The sequence below is a fragment of the Natrix helvetica genome, assembly GCF_964273705.1.
Source record: "Natrix helvetica genome assembly, chromosome: 12".
Taxonomy (NCBI): Eukaryota; Metazoa; Chordata; class Lepidosauria; order Squamata; family Natricidae; genus Natrix; species Natrix helvetica.
The window spans coordinates 663,711-685,657 of record NC_138556.1 but is presented as its reverse complement, the minus strand read 5'-3'; the positions used below and the strand labels follow the sequence as shown (position 1 = coordinate 685,657).

The window sequence follows — 21,947 nt, the reverse complement described above, 5'->3', positions numbered from 1 at the left end:
ATGACAGAAATTTCAGAAAGAGCAAAGCTGACCTCTCTGATCAGGGATAAAATAAATACCCTTTATAAAAGACTGGAAACCTTTTATGAACTTTTTGCTTAAAATGGCAAAATATTAAATGGGGGTTTCTGGATTTGCTAATTGAAAAATGGGTTGAACACAGAAGGGAACCCTGTAACATCAAAGAGGGAGAGACAAGAAGATTTAACAGAATACAGATAGTCCTCAATTTACAACCATTTATTTAATGATAGTTCAAAGTTACAATGGCATTTTAAAATCTTTAATAGCAAAACGAAAGAAAAAGAGGGGTGGTTCTGTATATCAAGGAAACAATAAATGCTAAACAAATCTGTTTTGAGCCCACGCTTGAAGATGGCAGGTGAGATCCTGCCAAAACGTTGCAAAGACAATCTCAACCTTACACGGGAAAAGACCTGAATACAACAAAACCAGCATACCTACACCCGTGAAAATCTACGAAAACAAATATATATATGTGTGTGTGTATGTGTGTGTGTGTGTGTGTGTGTGTGTGTGTGTGTGTTGTAATTGTACTGATAAATAAATAAAGGGAGACTAAGATAGATCTATTTCGAGCTAATTAGCTCTCATCAGCTAGCCATACCCTTACTGGGATTAGAACCCGGGCTGTATATATCTTAGGCAGGAGTCATACCAGGGGTTGTAACACAAATACATACATACATACATACATACATACATACATACATACATACATACATACATACATACATATATTTAAGTACCAAACAACAAACAAGAAAAATAGAAGATAATTGAAATGGACTATGAGATTATATGTATGGTAGGAGATTTTAATGCAATTGTAGATACAAAGCTGGATCACGAAGTAGTAAAATAGGTTAAAAAAAATAAGGAGGACTCTTCCTGGGAACTTTTTCAAAAGGGCAGAAAAAATAGGTATACAGGATACATGGAGAGAAATAAATCCAGAGAAAAATCAGTATATATTTTACTCAAAGAGACACCAATCATGGTCCAGAATTGATAAGATATAGATTCCCCAGCATTGAGCACAAATATGCTCAAATGTGCAAGAGATAGAGATAGAAAATAATACATGGGCTGACCATAACCCAATAAAAGTAAATTGCAAGGGACAAAAGAAAATGGTAAGATGGACGCAGAGTCAGTCAATATTAAAAGATAAATAATGTATTAAAACAATAGAAAAAGGAAATGGAATTCTTCAAAATGAATAGAAAAGAAGAGACCTCATTACAAAATGTATGGGATATATATTAGGGATGTAATCCTAGGCTTGGCTTGGCAATGTATTATAAGCCATGATTGTAACAAATGTATCTGTTACTTTAAGTGCTAAAGAGATGTAATTGGATGCTAATTGCTTTAAGCAGCTATATAAGGAGGAAGAAACTATTACGGTTTCCTCCCCGAATAGCTACTGATGTTCCTGACTGTTCCTGACTGTTCCTGTATGAGCTTTGTATTAGAGAGAAGATCGTGTATTGGATGGTGGCTAGTCTGTAACTGTTACCTTTCTACATGGTGAATTGTGAGTTGAGCAACTGTAACTTCAACGAGGTGTAAATAGAATGTATATACTTCAAGACTGCTTATAGTCTGTTTGGAGACTATTTATCCTATTTTTGTTACGCAAGTAAAGCTATTCTTTGTTTTACCTTTGGCGGCTGTGAGTGACGATACAGCGGCTTATTCGTTACTACATTCCGCTGCAGAACTCTAGTCTCCTAACGGGGATAGACTTAACAATACAGTCAAAGCATATGTCGGGGTTAGCCATAACCTATATAACTAGAAAAAATAAGAAGAAAAAACAATACCAATAGACACTAGATCAAGAGTATAAAGACTTGAAGCTGAGCTACAAAAAGAACCACAGAAAATAAAATTTAAAACCCAAATGGAAATAATGAAACATAAATTTAATTTAATGGAAAAAGAACTGGCACAACAAATCAAAAGAACAAAATAAAACTTTCTTGAAAATGCCAATAAACGGGGGAGGAGCTGAAGTTGCGATGACACGACGTGCGAGCTCAATGCTCTGAGATCGCAGTTAACACTTTTGCCACTGGGTGGTCCAAATGGACCTAAACCGTCCCACAGAGAAGGTGAACAGGAAGAATACATCTTGCTGATTTCAGGGACATTGAATTTTGAATTGAATTGAATTTATAGACCGCCCCCTCTCCCCGAAGGGACTCGGGGCGGTGTACAGACGACAAGATAAAAACCATATACAAAATAAATAATCTTAAATACCCCTAAAATCAGATTAAATGTTAGGCTGTACAATGATAAAAATTTTAAAAAACAACCTAAAAACCTACCCCTAAAAATTTAAAATACAGGCTAGAAAGATTAAAACTACGGTTAGGTCAGGCCAGCTAAGTTGAACAGGTGGGTCTTAAGTTTCTTGCGGAAGGAGCGGAGATCGGTGGTCATTCTGATGTCAGGGGGGAGGTCATTCCAGAGGGTCGGGCTCATCACAGAGAAGGCCCTACCCCTGGACGCCGCCCACTGGCACTGCCTAGTGGACGGCACCCGGAGGAGTCCCTCTCTGTGAGAGCGAATCGGCCGCAGGGATGTATGGGGTAGGATGCGATCCCGCAGATATCTAGGTCCTGTGCCATGGAGCGCTTTAAAGATGATAGTCAACACCTTGAAACGCACCCAAAAAGCCACAGGTAGCCAGTGCAGCCCGCGCAGGAGAGGTGTTACATGGGAGTACCTAGTACCTCCTATAATTGCCCGCACGGCTGCATTCTGGACCAGCTGCAGCCTTCGGGTGCATCTCAAGGGAAGCCCCATGTAGAGAGCATTGCAATAGTCCATTCGGGACGTCACTAGCGCATGGGTGACTGTGTGAAGGGCGTCCCGGTCCAGTAGGGGACGTAACTGGCGCACCAGGCGAACCTGGTGGAACGCCCCCCTTGCCACGGCTGTCCCCCCTTGCCACATCACAAAGTCCCTGATTGATCCAAGAGAGGTTCTTCAAGCCGATGACAAAAAATCCAGCCATTTGGCTGATGAAGTCAGGGCGGCTCCAAAATGGAAGGATATGGAAAGAGAAAGTGTTTCCAGCTGCTGAGGAATTTTTACTGTTTTAAAAGTGACTGTCTATAAAAAAACCCTTAAATTTAATTTAAATTGGAGAACAGAAGAAATAAGCGGCGGAATTAAGCTTTGAATGGTTTTGGACAGTGGGTTATCTTACTTTTTAAACGTTATCTTCACGAATGGAATTTATGCAAGCCTTTTAAAACGAATGGATTGTTTCCTTCTTCTATTTTTTTCTTTTAATACTCTCTGTAATCTATGGACTAAAATTCTCCTCTTTCATTACTGTGGGTGTTTTTCCAACTCATTTAAGAATCAGACTTTTTAAACTTGAAATACAAAAAAGATACAAAAAGAAACAAAGAAATACATTGTAACACTGCTAGGAGGCTAGGAGTTTATGTATTGGAAAATGAAACACTTTTTTTACTGATTATCCTGGCTTGGCACTCCAAGGTATCAACAGTTTGTTTATAGAGAGTGATAAAAAGAAAAGCACACAGATGTTCCTTTGAAGTAAAGGTGAAATGTTATTCTGATGTTTAATTCTGTTAAAACCTTCTAAGCTAGAATAGCAGTGTTTGTTAGCTGGAGATAATGGCACAATTTCAACAGCAAAAAGAAGTTTTAAGTCTGCAAAAGATACTCTCAGAAATACAGAAATTATCAGATACACGTGAGAGGATAGAGAAGAAGTTGGATGTTTTAGTGCAACTAACAGCAAAATATGATGAAGAAGTTGAAGATGCTAATCAAATGGAAAAAGTGATAGTTAAAATCCTAAAAATCGAAGAGGAAAATGAATATAAAGAAATTAAAATTGCTGAAATTATGGCGATTGGTTTGTCTCTGAAAAAGGAAAGAGTGGAATACTGAAAGAGGAATTAAATGGAGGGGAAAACTATCCCAGATGGCAAGATACAGAAAAAGGGAAAACAAAAGAATGTATGGATTTAAACAGAGAAATCTTATTAGCAATATCATTGATAACACTACTGACAATCAAAGATAAACTGATTAAGGAAACAGAAGAAGGGCATCGAAATTACATGAGAAATTCTATAAGCAAAGAGTTGCTAAGAGGAGTCCATACAAAGTTGATTAAGGAGATGATTGGACTGACACCACAAATGGCAGAAGATATGAGACTGTTTTGCTACTGGAAAGATACAGGTTGATAGATGGAAGAATATAATTTAAAACTAGCTAAACTTAGCGAAATTTAGTAATAATAGCTATAGTTAAATAAATAATTGATAATGATAATAATGTATACAATGTGTAGTGTTATGATAAGTAATAACTGGATATGAATATTGAATGGTACCCATGAAAGGAAGATTAGAAACCCTTTTGGATTATATATAAAGGTTAATAAAAATTTTAAAAAAGAATTAAGTTAGATTCAGTTAAGTCTTGATTATTAGGGGGGGAAATGATATGATGCAGGATATAGTCAAATGAAGGAGGGATAATGATAATAATAATAATAATAATAATAATAATAATAATAATAATAATATATATATATATATATATATATATATATATATATATATATATATATATATATATATATGTATGTATGGGTACAACACAAGGAAATTGTAAATTGTAAACAGTGATTTGGAAAGAAGGACAGAAAACTTTGTTATTAAATATTATGGATGTTTAGCTAGAATAGGACATAAGGATATAGTGTCATTGGAAGATTTTAGAAATAGTAAATGAAATGTCAGTATGTGGTTATGTATTAAATCTTGATATATTTTATGATGGACGTTTAAACAATTATAGTCAAATGAAAATGGAAGTATGATGATGGTAACATGTATAAATATCTGAGTTAAAATACTTGAGTTAATATGAATTATGGTTGATGACTGTGGAAGAGATGTACGAAAGCCTTTTGTAACCAACTGATACACTTTCTACAGTATGTAAAGAAGGAAGATTTTATGTGTTTGTTTTGAAAAAAAAAACTTTATAAAAAAAAGAAAGAAAATGCCAATAAACCAGGAAGATAGTTAGCCAGAAGTTGAAAAAGGAGAAAGAGAAGAAACTGATAAGTAAATTACAAGATGAGACGTGCGATTTAGAGTATCAAAATGAGAGTAAAAAGAAAATAATTCAAGAGTTTTATAGAAAATTATATGACCAAGAAAAAATGTCAGAGAAAAAAATCTTGCAATATTTGGGAAAAGCGGAATTACCAAAGACATCTGAAATGGAGAAAATTATGTTAAATGAAAAAATAATGATGATGGAATTGACAGAGGCGATTAGAAGGCAAAAGAATGACAAAACACCAGGGCCAGATGGATTGCCAGCAGAATTTTATAAATACCTACAAGATGTATTAAGTTTACCAATGTTAGAGGTTTACAATAAAGCATTGTCAGAAGCTAAGGTACCAAAAACTTGGATGGAAGCAAATACCACTCTTAATACAAATTTAATACAAATAAAGAATTATAGGTCAATATCATTATTGAATGTAGGCTACAAAATATTTGCTTCAATAATAGCGGAAAGACTTAAAAGATATTTGAATGAATGTATACATTCAGATCAAAATGGATTTTTACAGGAAAGACAAATTAAAAAATAATATGAGAATCATTTTAGATACATTGGAGTATTATGACGTGCACTTGGTAAAACAAATGATGTTGATCTTTTTAGATGCACAAAAAGCATTTGATAACTTAAATTGGCAATTTATAGTAAAACAATTACTAATATGAATTTTGGTGAAAAATTTACAAATATGATTCAGACAATATATTCCAAACAAACAGCAAAAGTGATCATGAATGGGAATTTGATGGAGAATTTCAATATAAGAAAGAGTACAAGAGCAAGGGTACAAGGGCAAGTCCGACCAATTGTCTTGCTGATAGTCCACATAACACCGGATGTACTGTTCCACCATCGCATTGGCCCTCTCTGCTGCCCCATTTGTGCTGGGATGAAATGCTGAGCTGAGTCCCTGCGTGGACCCGATCGATTTTAGGAATTCTCTCCAGAACTTGGCGGTGAATTGAACTCCGTGATCTGAAATGATCCTTTTTGGAACCCCATGTAGGCGATAAATGTGTTTTACAAACATTTTCGCTAATTTCTTTGTGGATGGTAGGCTTGAACAAGCGATAAAGTGTGCTTGCTTGGAAAACAAATCAATAACTGTCCAGATTACTTTATTACCACTGCTATCTGGAAGTTCGACGATGAAGTCCATTGCTATCTCTTCCCATGGTCGGCTAGGGTTGGCCACTTGTTGTAGTAGTCCAGGGGGCTTTCCCGGACGGGTTTTCATTGTTGCACAAGTAGCACAGCTTTTTACATAATCTTCCACCTCCGACCTCATCTTTGGCCACCAAAATTGACGTCTAGCGAGGTGGAGAGTTTTCAGGAATCCGAAATGACCTCCTAGTTTCGCATCATGACTCCGCTGTAGCACTTGCAATCTCATCTCTGCAGGGACGTACAGTTTGGATCCCTTCCAGGCTACGCCATCATTAATCGTTAGGATGTCCTTGTTGTTGTTGAACCATGGGTCTGTCTGGAGGGCTGCTTTCACTTCGGTTCTCAGTTTATCTTGTCTTCGACTGGTGACTTGAGCTGCCTTTTGGTGAGAAGGAGATATGATGGGGTGGAAAATTTCTTCCTTCTTACTGTCAAACTGTGGTTTTCTCGACAGTGCATCTGCTAACAAGTTCTTCCTTGCGGGGATGTGTTTAATTTCAAATTTGAACCTTTGGAAATATTGGGCCCAACGGACCTGTTTGGGGGATAACTTTCAATGGGCAAGGAGAGTTTCGAGGTTTTTATGATCAGTCCATACCTCGAACGGTATATCTCCCCCTTCCAGGAGATGTCTCCAGGTGAGCATGCTCCACCTGATCGCGAATGCCTCTTTCTCCCAAATGGCCCACCTTCTCTCCGTAGTGGTGAGTTTCTTGGAGATGTAAGCGCATGGTAAGGCCTGTAGTTATGTTCTTTTTAGGATCTTTGGCCTGCCACACTTTCTTATAATTTTCTATGCTGTTTCAATAGTGTAGTAGTTGGGAGGGGGGAATAGAAAGGAGTAGGATTGTGGAATGTATTGTTATGGATTTTCTTAGAAGCTCAAGGTCGTCTTTTGTCTCCGCACCTCGACACCTGGCCGGAAGAAGATGGGTGTACATGCCAGCGTGGAAGATGATGATTGGAACAAGTGATGGATTTGTGGGTGTGGGGATAGATCATGAACTTTCAACTGGGTGAACTCACAGGATGTAATTCAGAGTTGGAATTTTCCATAGAGGTGCTAAATTGCCTGTAGAATAAATTGGACCTTTAAGGATGTTTTGCCTTGGACAATGATTTATTTCTGCATGGTATTTAGAACCCTAACATTATTCCAACTCTCCCCTTTAAAATAATTCACTAGCACCCTCTCCCTTTCAAGGGCGGAGGGGCTGGTGATAAAAGAGCTGGTGATGGGGGTCGCTGCATTCCCAACGCTGACCGGGACAGCGTAAATATCAGCAAAGAAATAATGAGAAGCTTTTGGTGATAAGAAGCTGAGTGCGGAACTTCAAAGGCAATGGAATGCTGCTTCCAGTTTAATTGCATCTGGAGGAATGCAGGAGGAGACACGACAAGACGAAGGAAAGTCTCAGACGTACTTCTTCAGCAAAACGTGAGTGCATGCTCCCCCTCCTTCCCCCCAGCTTAGAAGCAAGGCTTGGAGAAAAAAAAAACCTAGAACAGAGGTTTGGGCTCCTTCCAGACCGCAATAAATGAAATGGCTTATTACCCTGCAACTAACTGGGAGAAAGATTCCCTTTCAAAATGGGAATTTCAAAGGAGGCAGGAAGAAGGGATTTTGCCAGCATCTGTCACTTGCAAGCCACCACAAATGGGGCTGCAACCAGTAAATGAAGCAAAATCAGATTGGGCTTTCTTCCCAGGATTTGGATGGAAGAGATGCTACTGGCCACCTCCTTTGCCATCAGCATGGGGAAATGCTCCAAGCCAGCAGAGGGCACCTACTTGGCCCATAACTCCTCCAAGCCAGCAGAGAGCACCTACCTGGCCCATAACTCCTCCAAGCCAGCAGAGGGCACCTACTTGGCCCATAACTCGTCCAGGCCAGCAGGAGGGTCCTTGGCACATAAAACCCCTTAGCCAGCCATCAATGGTTGAGCTGCAACCTGTGAAGCAGGCAACCCCGGGAAGGGTCTTAACCCCAGGTCATGGATGGGAGGGATGCCAGTGGGCACCTGCCCTCCCTCAGCAGATGGCACCATGGCAGAAAGCTGGGCAGTGGCCAACCGAGGGATTGACCTCCCCACCGGTTCCAGTCTCCCCTGCAAGGCCCCAAAAGGTTCTTACCAGACCTTCCTACAGAGAAGAAATCTCCATGGAAGAAGGGATTACCAAACAGAGGCCTGCAGTGTGGATGGCGGGAAAATGTGCGCCTGAAAGGCCCCAAGTGGTTCTTACCCCACCTTCCTACAGAGTAGCAATCACCAACATGGAAGAAGGGATTACCAAAGCCAGGCCTGCAAGATGGGAAGCGGGACAAGGTGCATCTGCAATGCCCCAAAAGGTTCTTACTCCACCTTCCTACAGAGAAGTAATCTCCACCATGGAAGAAGGGTTTACCAAGGGGGCAGCTGCAAGTTGGAGAGCAAGGCAGTGTGATGAAACGGTTCCTGAGTTTAGAGATGTAGCTAGGTTCCATTCCTCGTGGGGGCCAATTAAATGCCACCATTGTTGTCAACTTGGCCACAGAGCGTCAGAGTGCTTGGCTCCAGCCCCAATGCCACAAATGTGCGCACCATCCACCACGGCGGTAAAGAGAGGGTCCCAGATGCCACCACAGAAAAGTCATCTGGGCCAACAACCTCTGGAAGAGGATCCCCAACTTAAGGTGAGGAAGTGTCCTACCAAGGGGGAGGCCTCGGAAGAGGAAAAGGACAGACAATCTCCTTGTCAGGCCTGTAATTATATTCTTTTTAGGATCTTTGGCCTGCCACACTTTTTAATAATTTTCTATGTGTAGTAGTTGGGAGGGGGGAATAGAAAGGAGTAGGATTGTGGAATGTATGTTGACATTCTTTTATAGAAGCCAAGGTCATCTTTTGTCTCCGCATCTCGACACCTGGGCGGAAGAAGATGGGTGTACATGCCAGCGTGGAAGATGATGATTGGAACATGTGATGGATTTGTGGGTGTGGGGAGAGATCATGAACTTTCAACTGAGTGAACTTACAGGATGTAAATCCAGAGTTGGAATTTCCATAGCCGTGCTAACATGCCTGCGGAATAAATTGCACCTTTAAGGATGTTTTGCCTTGGACAATGATTTATTTCTGCATGGTATTTAGAACCCTAACATTATTCCAACTCTGTACTTCAAAATAATTCACTAGCACCCTCCCCCTCTCAAGGGGGAAGGGCTGGTGATGGAAGATCTGGTGATGGGGTCTCGGCATTCCCAATGCTGACCGGGACAGCGTAAATATCAGCGAAGAATAAATGAGAAGCTTTTGGTGATAAGAAGCTGAGTGCGGAACTTCAAAGGCAATGTAATGCTGTTTCCAGTTTAATTGCATCTGGAGGAATGCAGGAGGAGACGCGACAAGACGAAGGAAATCTCAGACGTACTTCTTCAGCAAAATGTGAGTGCACGCTTCCCCTCCTTCCCCCCCCCCCCCCAGCTTGGAAGCAAGGCTTGGAAAAGAAAAAACCCCTAGAACAGAGGTTTGGGCTCCTTCCAGACGGCAATAAATGAAATGGCTTATCACCCTGCAACTAGCTGGGAGAAAGATTCCCTTTCAAAATGGGAATTTCAAAGGAGGCAGGAAGAAGGGATTTTGCCAGCATCTGTCACCTGCAAGCCACCACAAATGGGGCTGCAATCAGTAAATGAAGCAACACTAGATTGGGCTTTCCTCCCAGGATTTGGATGGAAGAGATGCTACTTGCTACCTCCTTTGCCATCAGCATGGGGAAATGCTCCAAGCCAGCAGAGGGCACCTACTTGGCCCATAACTCATCCAAGCCAGCAAAGGGCACCTACTTGGCCCATAACTCCTCCAAGCCAGCAGGAGGGTCCTTGGCACATAAAAACCCCTAGCCAGCCATCGGTTGAGCTGCAACCTGTGAAGCAGGCAACCCCAGGATGGGTCTTAACCCCAGGTCATGGATGGGAGGGATGCCAGTGGGCACCTGCCCTCCCTCAGCAGATGGCACCATGGCAGAAAGCTGGGCAGTGGCCAACTGAGGGATTGACCTCCCCACCGGTTCCAGTCTCCCCTGCAAGGCCCCAAAAGGTTCTTACCAGACCTTCCTACAGAGAAGAAATCTCCATGGAAGAAGGGATTACCAAACAGAGGCCTGCAGTGTGGATGGCGGGAGAATGTGCGCCTGCAAGGCCCCAAGTGGTTCTTACCCCACCTTCCTACAGAGTAGCAATCACCAACATGGAAGAAGGGATTACCAAAGCCAGGCCTGCAAGATGGGAAGCGGGACAAGGTGCATCTGCAATGCCCCAAAAGGTTCTTACTCCACCTTCCTACAGAGAAGCAATCTCCACCATGGAAGAAGGGTTTACCAAGGGGGCAGCTGCAAGTTGGAGAGCAAGGCAGTGTGATGAAACAGTTCCTGAGTTTAGAGATGTAACTAGGTTCCATTCCTCGTTGGGCCCAATTAAATGCCACCATTGTTGTCAACTTGGCCACAGAGCGTCAGAGTGCTTGACTCCAGCCCCAATGCCACAAACGTGCGCACCAACCACCACGGCGTTAAAGAGAGGGTCCCAGATGCCACCACAGAAGAGTCATCTGGGCCAACAACCTCTGGAAGAGGATCCCCAACTTAAGGTGAGGAAGTGTCCTACCAAGGGGGAGGCCTCGGAAGAGGAAAAGGGCAGACAATCTCCGGAGGAGGATCCCCAGCTTAAGGTGACAAAGAGTCCTACCAAGGGGGAGGCCTCGGAGGAGGGAATTGCCGAAGAACAAACGTTTGTACCAATTGCCACAGTGGTTAAGAGAGGGCCCCAGATGCCCGCACAGAAAAGTCATCTGGGCCAACAGCCTCTGGAAGAGGATCCCCAACGTAAAGTGACGAAGTGTCCTACCAAGGGGGAGGCCTCGGAAGAGGAAAAGGGCAAACAATCTCCGGAGGAGGATCCCCAACTGAAGGTGACAAAGAGTCCATCTAAGGGGGAGGCCTCGGAGGAGGAACAAGGCCAGCCGTGGATGATTGAATCCAAGAGTCCAGAACCTACAGCACCTGCAGCAGAGAGCCCTAAATGGCCATGGGAAGAGGTCGAATGGACTTCATCCTGGAACTCCCAGACAGCAGTGGGCATAAAGTAATTTGGACTGTGATTGATTTGTTTTGTAAGCAGGCACACTTCATTGCTTGCTCAGGATTGCCATCCACAAACGAATTAGCGAAAATGTTTGTGAAACACATTTATCGCCTGCACGGAGTACCCAAGAGGATCATTTCAGACCGCGGAGTCCAGTTCACAGCCAAGTTCTGGAGAGAGGTCCTAAGATCCATTGGGTCCACACAAGAACTGAGCTCAGAGATTCATCCCAGCATGAACGGCGCAGCAGAGGGAGCCAATGCGGTGGTGGAACAATACATCAGGTGTTTTGTAGACTATCAGCACGACAACTGGTCGGACTTGCTACCCTTCGCCGAAGTGGCGTACAATGATGCGGTCCACAGCAGCAGAGGATTAGCGGGTTTCCAGATTACCAGTGGCATGGAAGTTGTTGCCATGCCTGAGTTGCCTGAAGAACCTCCTTCTTTCATGTCTTTGAGTGAATGGATGGACATGCTAAAGAAAGGATGGGAGAATACGAAGAAGGCTCTAGCAGTTGCGGCAGAAGCCTACCAGAAGCAAGATGATCAACGTCGCTCACTCCTAAACCCCTACCGTGTGGGGGACAATGTTTTTGTATCTACCAAATACATAAGATTAGAAATGCTTAGCAAGGAATTGGGTCCAAAATTTCTAGGTCCATTCCCAATAGTGAAGATAGTTAACCCAGTTACAGTTCAACTCAGTCTACCCAGAAGTCTAGGGGAAATTGACCCAGAATTACATTGTAGCTTGTTGAAACCAGTAATTGGGTCTAACAGAAGAGCATCCACCCAAGCTCAATCTCCTCCTTTAGTGATGGAAGGGGAAACACAATCTGAGGTGGAAAAAATTGTAGATTTCAGGCTGAATAGGGGTTGCTTACAGTACTTAGTGCATTGGAAGGGTTACCCTTGGTCTGAAGCTAATTGGGTGAACAGTGGGAACCTAAAAGTGGAGAAATTAGTAAAGCAATTGAATGGGAAGTTTCCTGAGAAGTCAAGGGGTTCCCCTGGGTGGAGAAGAGGTGGTTAATTTTGTTATGTTAACTCTTATGTTATTCTCTTTGCAGGAAACGTTTTTCTTTTGAGGAGAGGCCGCCTGTCAGGCCTGTAATTATATTCTTTTTAGGATCTTTGGCCTGCCACACTTTTTAATAATTTTCTATGCTGTTTCATTAGTGTAGTAGTTGGGAGGGGGGAATAGAAAGGAGTAGGATTGTGGAATGTATGTTGACATTCTTTTATAGAAGCCAAGGTCATCTTTTGTCTCCGCATCTCGACACCTGGGCGGAAGAAGATGGGTGTACATGCCAGCGTGGAAGATGATGATTGGAACATGTGATGGATTTGTGGGTGTGGGGAGAGATCATGAACTTTCAACTGGGTGAACTTACAGGATGTAAATCCAGAGTTGGAATTTCCATAACCGTGCTAACATGCCTGCGGAATAAATTGCACCTTTAAGGATGTTTTGCCTTGGACAATGATTTATTTCTGCATGGTATTTAGAACCCTAAAACACTCCGGAGGAGGATCCCCAACTTAAGGTGACAAAGAGTCCAACTAAGGGGGAGGCCTCGGAGGGGGAAAAGCCTAAACGACCTCTGGAAGAGGATCCCCAACTTATGGTGACGAAGAGTCCTACCAAGGGGGAGGCCTCGGAGGAGGGAATTGCCGAAGAACAAACGTTTGTACCAATTGCCACAGTGGTTAAGAGAGGGCCCCAGATGCCCGCACAGAAAAGTCATCTGGGCCAACAGCCTCTGGAAGAGGATCCCCAACGTAAAGTGACGAAGTGTCCTACCAAGGGGGAGGCCTCGGAAGAGGAAAAGGGCGAACAATCTCCGGAGGAGGATCCCCAACTGAAGGTGACAAAGAGTCCAACTAAGGGGGAGGCCTCGGAGGGGGAAATGCCCAACCGACCTCTGGAAGAGGATACCCAACTTCAGGTGACGAAGAGTCCTAACAAGGGGGAGGCCTCGGAGGAGGAAAAAGGCCAGCCGTGGATGATTGAATCCAAGAGCCCAGAACCTACAGCACCTGCAGCAGAGAGCCCTAAACGGCCATGGGAAGAGGTCGCGATGGACTTCATCGTGGAACTCCCAGACAGCAGTGGGCATAAAGTAATTTGGACTGTTATTGATTTGTTTTCTAAGCAGGCACACTTCATTGCTTGCTCAGGATTGCCATCTGCAAACGAATTAGCGAAAATGTTTGTGATACACATTTATCGCCTGCACGGAGTACCCAAGAGGATCATTTCAGACCGCGGAGTCCAGTTCACAGCCAAGTTCTGGAGAGAGGTCCTGAGATCCATTGGGTCCACACAAGAACTGAGCTCAGAGGTTCATCCCAGCATGAACGGCGCAGCAGAGGGAGCCAATGCGGTGGTGGAACAATACATCAGGTGTTTTATGGACTATCAGCACGACAACTGGTCGGACTTGCTACCCTTCGCCGAAGTGGCGTACAACGATGCGGTCCACAGCAGCAGAGGATTAGCGGGTTTCCAGATTACCAGTGGCATGGAAGTTGTTGCCATGCCTGAGCTGCCTAGAGAACCTCCTTCCTTCATGTCTTTGAGTGAATGGAGGGACATGCTAAAGAAAGGATGGGAGAATACGAAGAAGGCTCTAGCAGTTGCGGCAGAAGCCTACCAGAAGCAAGATGATCAACATCGCTCGCTCCAAAATCCCTACCGTGTGGGGGACAATGTTTTTGTATCTACTAAATACATAAGATTAGAAATGCTTAGCAAGGAATTGGGTCCAAAATTTCTAGGTCCATTCCCAATAGTGAAGATAGTTAACCTAGTTACAGTTCAATTCAGTCTACCCAGAAGTCTAGGGAAAATTGACCCAGAATTTCATTGTAGCTTGTTGAAACCAGTAATTGGGTCTAACAGAAGAGCATCCACCCAAGCTCAGTCTCCTCCTGTAGTGATAGAAGGGGAAACACAAACTGAGGTGGAAAAAATTGTAGATTTCAGGCTGAATAGGGGTCGCTTACAGTACTTAGTGCATTGGAAGGGTTACTCTTGGACTGAAGCTACTTGGGTGAACAGTGGGAACCTAAAAGTGGAGAAGTTAGTAAAGCAATTCAATGGGAAGTTTCCCGAGAAGTCAAAGGGTTCCCCTGGGTGGAGAAGAGGTGGTTAATTTTGTTATGTTAACTTTTATGTTATTTTCTTTGCAGGAAACGTTTTTCTTTTGAAGAGAGGCCGCCTGTCAGGCCTGTAGTTATGTTCTTTTTAGGATCTTTGGCCTGCCACACTTTCTTATAATTTTCTATGCTGTTTCAATAGTGTAGTAGTTGGGAGGGGGGAATAGAAAGGAGTAGGATTGTGGAATGTATTGTTATGGATTTTCTTAGAAGTTCAAGGTCGTCTTTTGTCTCCGCACCTCGACACCTGGCCGGAAGAAGATGGGTGTACATGCCAGCCTGGAAGATGATGATTGGAACAAGTGATGGATTTGTGGGTGTGGGGATAGATCATGAACTTTCAACTGGGTGGAATTTCAGGATGTAATTCAGAGTTGGAATTTTCCATAGAGGTGCTAAATTGCCTGTAGAATAAATTGGACCTTTAAGGATGTTTTGCCTTGGACAATGATTTATTTCTGCATGGTATTTAGAACCCTAACAGATGTCCACTTTCCCCATTACTATTTATATTAAAAATGGAAGTGCTAAATAGAAATGTTAGACAAGATTCAGATATAAAAGAGATGGAAATCAAAAAAGAAAAATATAAATTTGCAGATGACCTGGTATTTATTTTAGAAGAACCACTAGAAACTGGCCCCAAGTTAATAAGAAAAATAGAAGAATATGGAGAAGTGGCAGGATTGAAAATAAAAGAAAAATGTTAGTTAAAATTTTTACAGATAAACAGAAAATGAGCTGGCTAAGAATATAAACCTTCAGGTGGCTAAGAAAGTAAAATACTTAGGAATTTATTTAACAGCAAGATGTGCAACAGTTAAACAAGATAATTATATAAATTAATGCAACAAATCAAGCAAGATTTGGAGAAATGGAAGAACCTGCAACTATCGATAGTAGGAAGAATAGCTACTATAAAAATGAACATTGCCAAAACTACTTTTTTGTCTCAAAACAATTCCTATAAAACTAGACTAAAAGTTTTTAAAGAATTGAACAAACTAATGTTAAAATACATTTGGCAAGGGAAAAGAGCAAGAATAATTTTGAAAATGTTGCAAGAATCTAAAAACAACAGGAGTTTTGGGTTGTCAGATTGGGAGCTTTACTTACCTGGGTGAAAGAGTGGGTAAACCTGAGACATAGAAGATTATTATTATTGGAGGGGACATGATCTCCAACTGGGGTGCCACGCCTTTTGTGGTATGGTAAGAATAAAATACATAGATATTTCCAAAGACATTATGTAAGAAATGCACTACTTCTAGTATGGGAATAAGTTAAAACAAAAAAACTATAGTCAGGTCCAGAAATATTGGGACTTCGACACAATTCTAACATTTTTGGCTCTATACACCACCACAATGGAGTTGGAATGAAACAAACACAATGTGCTTTAACTGCAGACTGTCAGCTTTAATTTGAGGGTATGTACATCCAACTCAGGTGAACGGTGCAGGACTTACAGCTGTTTGCATATGTGCCTCCCACCTGTTAAGGGACCAAAGGTAATGGGACAATTGGCTTCTCAGCTGTTCCATGGCCAGGTGTGTGATATTCCCTCATTACTCCAATTACAATGTGCAGATTAAAAGCCCAGAGTTCATTTCAAGTGTGCTATTTGCATTTGGAATCTGTTGCTGTCAACTCTCAAGATGAGATCTAAAGAGCTGTCACTATCAATAAAGCAAGCCATCATTAGGCTGAAGAAACAAAACAAACCGATCAGAGAGATAGCAAGCACATTAGGCATGGCCAAAACAACTGTTTGGAACATTCTCAAAAAGAAGGAACACACCGGTGAGCTCAGCAACACCAAAAGACCAGGGAGACCACGGAAAACAACTGTGGTGGATGACCGAATAATTCTTTCCCTGGTGAAGAAAGCACCCTTCACAACAGTTGGCCAGATCCTTTATTTCGATTTTCGATTTTTATACCGCCCCCTCTCCCCAAAGGATCAAGAACACTCTCCAGGAGGTAGGTGTATGTGTGTCAAAGTCAACAATCAAGAGAAGACTTCACCAGAGTGAATACAGAGGGTTCACCACAAGATGTAAACCATTGGTGAGCCTCAAAAACAGGAAGGCCAGATTAGAGTTTGCCAAACAACATCTAACGAAGCCTTCATGGTTCTGGAACAAGATCCTACAGACAGATGAGACCAAGATCAACTTGTACCAGAGTGATGGGAAGAGTGTGGAGAAGGAAAGGAACTGCTCATGATCCTAAGCATACCACCTCATCAGTGAAGCATGGTGGTGGTAGTGTCATGGCGTGGGCATGTATGGCTGCCAATGGAACTGATTCTCTTGTATTGATTGATGATGTGACTGCTGACAAAAGCAGCAGGATGAATTCTGAAGTGTTTCGGGCAATATTATCTGCTCACATTCAGCCAAATGCTGCAGAACTCATTGGACGGCGCTTCAAGTGCAGGTGGACAATGACCGAAAGCATTCTGCAAAAGCAACCAAAGAGTTTTTGAAGGGACAGAAGTGGAATGTTATGCAATGGCCAAGTCAATCACCTGACCTGAATCCCATTGAGCATGCATTTCACTCGCTGAAGACAAAACTGAAGGGAAAATGCCCCAAGAACAAGCAGGAACTGAAGACAGTTGCAGTAGAGGCCTGGCAGAGCATCTCCAGGGATGAAACCCAGCGTCTGGTGATGTCTATGCGTTCCAGACTTCAGGCTGTGATTGACTGCAAAGGATTTGCAACCAAGTATTAAGAAGGGAAAGTTTGATTTATGATTATTATTCGGTCCCATTACCTTTGGTCCCTTAACAAGTGGGAGGCACATATGCAAACTGCTGTAAATCCTACACCGTCCACCTGAGTTGGATGTACATACCCTCAAATTAAAGCTGACAGTCTGGAGTTAAAGCACATTGTGTTTGTTTCAACTTAAAACGACACAGAAATTGCAAAATTAAGCAGTAGACTTAGCATGGTGGCCAATACAATCAAGATATGTGAAAGATGCAAAGACACATGGATTCTATAAAGAGCCAACAGAACTTGATCAGATATTTTTTGGGACGGATGAAAAATTAATAAAGAAAATATATAGTTATTTGTTAAGTATTAAAATGGAAGATGAATAGGTGAAAGAAATGATAGTGTGGGCAAAAAACTTTGGATATACTATAGAACTGACTGAATAAATGGCAAAAACTCTGGAACAGAAATTACAAATGAACAATGGCAACTACCCATAAGGAAACCTGTATAAAATGTTCTATAGGTGGCATTTGCCACCTGCAAGATGAGCAAAGATGTTTAAAAATATGTCCTCAAAATGTTGGACATGTAATCAGATACTGGGTTCCTATTTCCTATGTGGTGGACGTCTCCAAAAACAAAAACAAAATGGACAAAAATACATGCATAGTTAGAGAAAATGATAAAGCAACATATAGACTTAAAATCAGAAATATTTTAAAGTATATTACCAGAAAATTACAATAAAGGGACTACATATTTAATAATACATATGTTGACAGCAGCGAGAATTGTATTTGCACAATATTGGAAAAATGAGGACACACCTACAGATGAAAGTATAATTAGAAAAATATTAGATTGTGTGGAGATGGATAGACTGACATTAATAATAAAAGTTAAGGAAAAAATAGAATATTTTTAACATGAGATGTGATTTATCAGTGGTTAGATAAAAGAGGTAGACATTAGAGGATGAAAGATTATATATATATAATGTAAATGATGCAAGAATCTTACTATAATAAGCAAATATTAGTATTCTGATTCTGATTCTTATTATTAGTATTAGTTTTTTATTAATACTCTATACAAACAAATTGATCCAGACAATACACAGTTTATTAGAATTATTATGCCAAAAGAAATTGCCTGGGCTTAAAGGACATGCAACCAAAGGCATCTGTTCCAGCCAAAGGGAGAAAACTCAAGAGTTTTGGACAGAAACAGTTTCTCTGATGCCACCATCATCCACCGCCAGCAGTAAGAGAGGAGAATCACTCAAGGTGGGCTGAAGAATCCCTCCTAGGCAAGGGGCCTGCCTAGCCTGGGACTCCAGCAGCTCCGCTTCCCCTGTTGCTGCAACCTGCCTGGGAACTGCAGCCCACAGACAGGAGGGTCAAAAGGGAGTCTTGCTCTACTCAAAGAACGAGAGCTACCCCAGTTCTGAGGCCTTTGGAAGAGGTCAGCCCAATGGACTGGATGGAATGTCCAAGGAAGCTTGCAGGGAGAAGGGAAGAAAGATGAGACGGTGGCTTCAGAAAGAATTTTAGCTTGAGGAACAGAAATTACATTTGGAACAATTTTAACATTTGTAAGCCAGCCAGAGTCACCTCTAAGGAAAGATGGCGGCATACGAGTCTAATAAAATAAATGAAACAATAAGAATAAAAATACAAAATGCTTTGAGCCCAAGCAGAGTCAAACAAACAAGCAAAGAATTGCTTTAATTGAGGAGAGCGCGAGACAAAAGATCAACTTCTTTCTAGAAGACCTCCAAGGTCCAGCCCTGTGACTCTTATGATTCTGTCTCTGAAGGAGCAGCTCAGAGAGGAGAGACAAAGATGTCTATCACAGGGATGAGCAGAAGCTTGATAATGGAAGTCCCTAGTAAAATCTACAAGACAGAACAAGAATGGGGGCTCAAACAAGGAGGGATCTGGTTTCTTCAGGAAGATTTAAAACCTTACAGTCCAAGAGAAAGAGTATCATAGTTATTTTAATTTGCTGAGCTACTAAACAAACAAATATGCTGGAAAAAAATTACTCCAGCGACCTTATGGACTGAAAGCACTAAGCTCCAAATCAGTAAGCAGAGCAGAAAAATTACAATGGTTTTAAACAGGAATTAACATATTGGAGTCAACAAGCTGAATGCAAGAAAAGAGGAAAATACCGTATTTTTCGCCCTATAAGACGCACTTTTTTACTCCAAAAAAGAGGGTGAAAATCTGAGTGCGTCTTATAAGCCGAATGTAGCCACCTGGGTCCACTGTTCCCTCTAAGGTGCGCGGCAACAAAACACCGTGCAGCAGTTTCCAACTGCCGCACGGTGTTTTGTACTGTCACAGGCGCCGGAGGCTGGGGAGGTCTTAACTTAACTTTATTGAATTTCTAGACCGCCCCTCTCTCAAAAGAGAATCGGGGCGGTGTACAGTCATACTAAAAAAGTTAAACAGTAAATATACATATTATAAGTATGCAATAAATAAATTAAGCATAGGACTGGAGGAGGTAGTGAAAGTTCCCTGTACAATTTAGTTAAGTTAGATTAAAAAATTTAAAAAATTTTTTTAAAAAGTTAAAAACATTAACCTTAAAAGCTATCCCAAATAAAATATCCGCCAGGAGGTAAGAGTAGAACTATAAGTGGGCCAGGCCAGCTAATCGGAACAGGTGAGTCTTAAGTTTTTGTCGGAAGGAGCGGAAGTCGGTAGTAGTTCTAATATCGGGGGGGGAGGTCATTCCAGAGGGTTGGGCCCATCACAGAGAAGGCTCTACTCCTAGGCGCCGCCCGTTGGCACTGCTTGGTGGACGGCACCCGGAGGAGTCCCTCCCTGTGTGAGCGAATTGGTCGCAGGGATGTATGTGGTAGAATGCGATCCCACAGGTAACTAGGCCCTGTGCCATGGGGCGCTTTGAAGATGGTAATCAACACCTTGAAATGCACCCGAAAAACCACAGGCAGCCAGTGCAGCTCGCGCAGGAGAGGTGTTATGTGGGAGTACCTAGTACTCCCCATGTGGCCCGCGCAGCCGCATTCTGAACTAGCTGTAGTCTTCGGGTACATCTCAAGGGGAGCCCCATGTAGAGAGCGTTGCAATAGTCCAGACGAGACGTCACCAGCGCATGAGTGACTGTGCGTAAGGCATCCCGGTCCAATAGGGGGCGCAATTGGCGCACCAGGCGAACCTGGTGGAACGCCCCCCTTGCCACGGGCCACATGGTCATCCATCGACAGCCGGGCATCTAGGAGGATGCCCAAATTGTGCGCCCGTTCCACAGGGGACAGTTGTTCGCCCCCTATGGCCAGTGATGGAATCAACTGGTTGAACCGAGGCGCCGGTAACCACAGCCACTCAGTCTTGGAGGGGTTAAGCTTGAGTCTGTTGTCCCCCATCCAGACCCAGACGGCTTCCAAACACCGGGACATCATTTCGACAGCCTCGTTGGGGTGGTTTGGGGTGGAAATGTACAGCTGAGTGTCATCAGCGTACAGATGGTATCCAACCCCAAAACCACGGATGATCTCACCCAGCGGCTTCACATATGTGTTGAACAGAAGGGGCGAGAGGACCGACCCCTGCGGCACCCCACAAGTGAGTGACCTCAGGGTCGACCTCTGCCCCCCTGCCAACACACATTGCGTCCGGTAGGAGAGGTAGGAGCCGAACCACCGCAAAACGGTGCCCCCAACTCCCATCCCCTCAAGCCGGCGCAATAGGATACCATGGTCGATGGTATCAAAAGCCGCTGACAGATCTAATAGGACCAGGATAGAGGAACAACCCCTATCCCTGGCCCTCCAGAGATCATCAACCAACACGACCAAGGCCGTCTCCGTGCTGTGACCGGGTCGGAAACCGGACTGGCGCGGGTCTAGATAGTCGGTTTCTTCCAGGTGTCGCGGAAACTGCTGTGCCACCACATTCTCTACAACCTTTGCTAAAAAGGGAAGGTTGGAGACAGGGCGATAATTAGCTAGTTCCATCGGGTCCAGGGAAGGCCTCTTGAGTAAGGGCCTCACCACCGCCTCTTTCAAGGCGGCCGGTAGGGACCCCTCACCCAATGAGGCGTTCACTAGGCCCAGGAGCCAGCCTCGTGTCACTTCCCAGGATGCCAGTTCCAGCCAGGAGGGGCACAGGTCCAATAAACATGTAGTGGGTCGCAGCCGTCCATGCAACCTGTCCAAATCCTCGGGGGCAACAGAATCAAACTCCTCCCAGAATGGTCTCTCAAGACTCGCTGTTGACGACTCCTCTGGTCCACTGAAGGGGGCCCATCCACTCCGGATCTGAGCGATTTTATCCTGCAGATATTCTCCAAACTCCTCTGCTCTGCCCTGTAAAGGCGCTTCCCGCGGCCTCTGTAATAAGAGGGAGCGGGTTACCCGAAACAGGGCAGCAGGGTGGTTGTCGGCGGACGCAATAAGAGCGGCACAATGTCTACGTTTGGCCGCTCTTAATGCCACAAGGTAAGTCCGTGAATAGGCTCTTACCTGTGTTCGATCAGATTCGGAGCGCGAGGACCTCCACCTGCTCTCTAGGCGTCTCCTATGGCGTTTCATCACCCTCAGGTCCTCGGTGAACC

The 21,947-nt window shown here is 43.2% G+C and overlaps 1 protein-coding gene across 9 annotated transcripts in view; it reads right to left on the bottom strand.

Annotated features, from left to right (window-relative positions):
* The window catches only part of TP53BP1 (tumor protein p53 binding protein 1), a 58,678-nt gene that overhangs the window by 25,428 nt on the left and 11,303 nt on the right, over window positions 1-21,947 (bottom strand). The window lies entirely within an intron of this gene.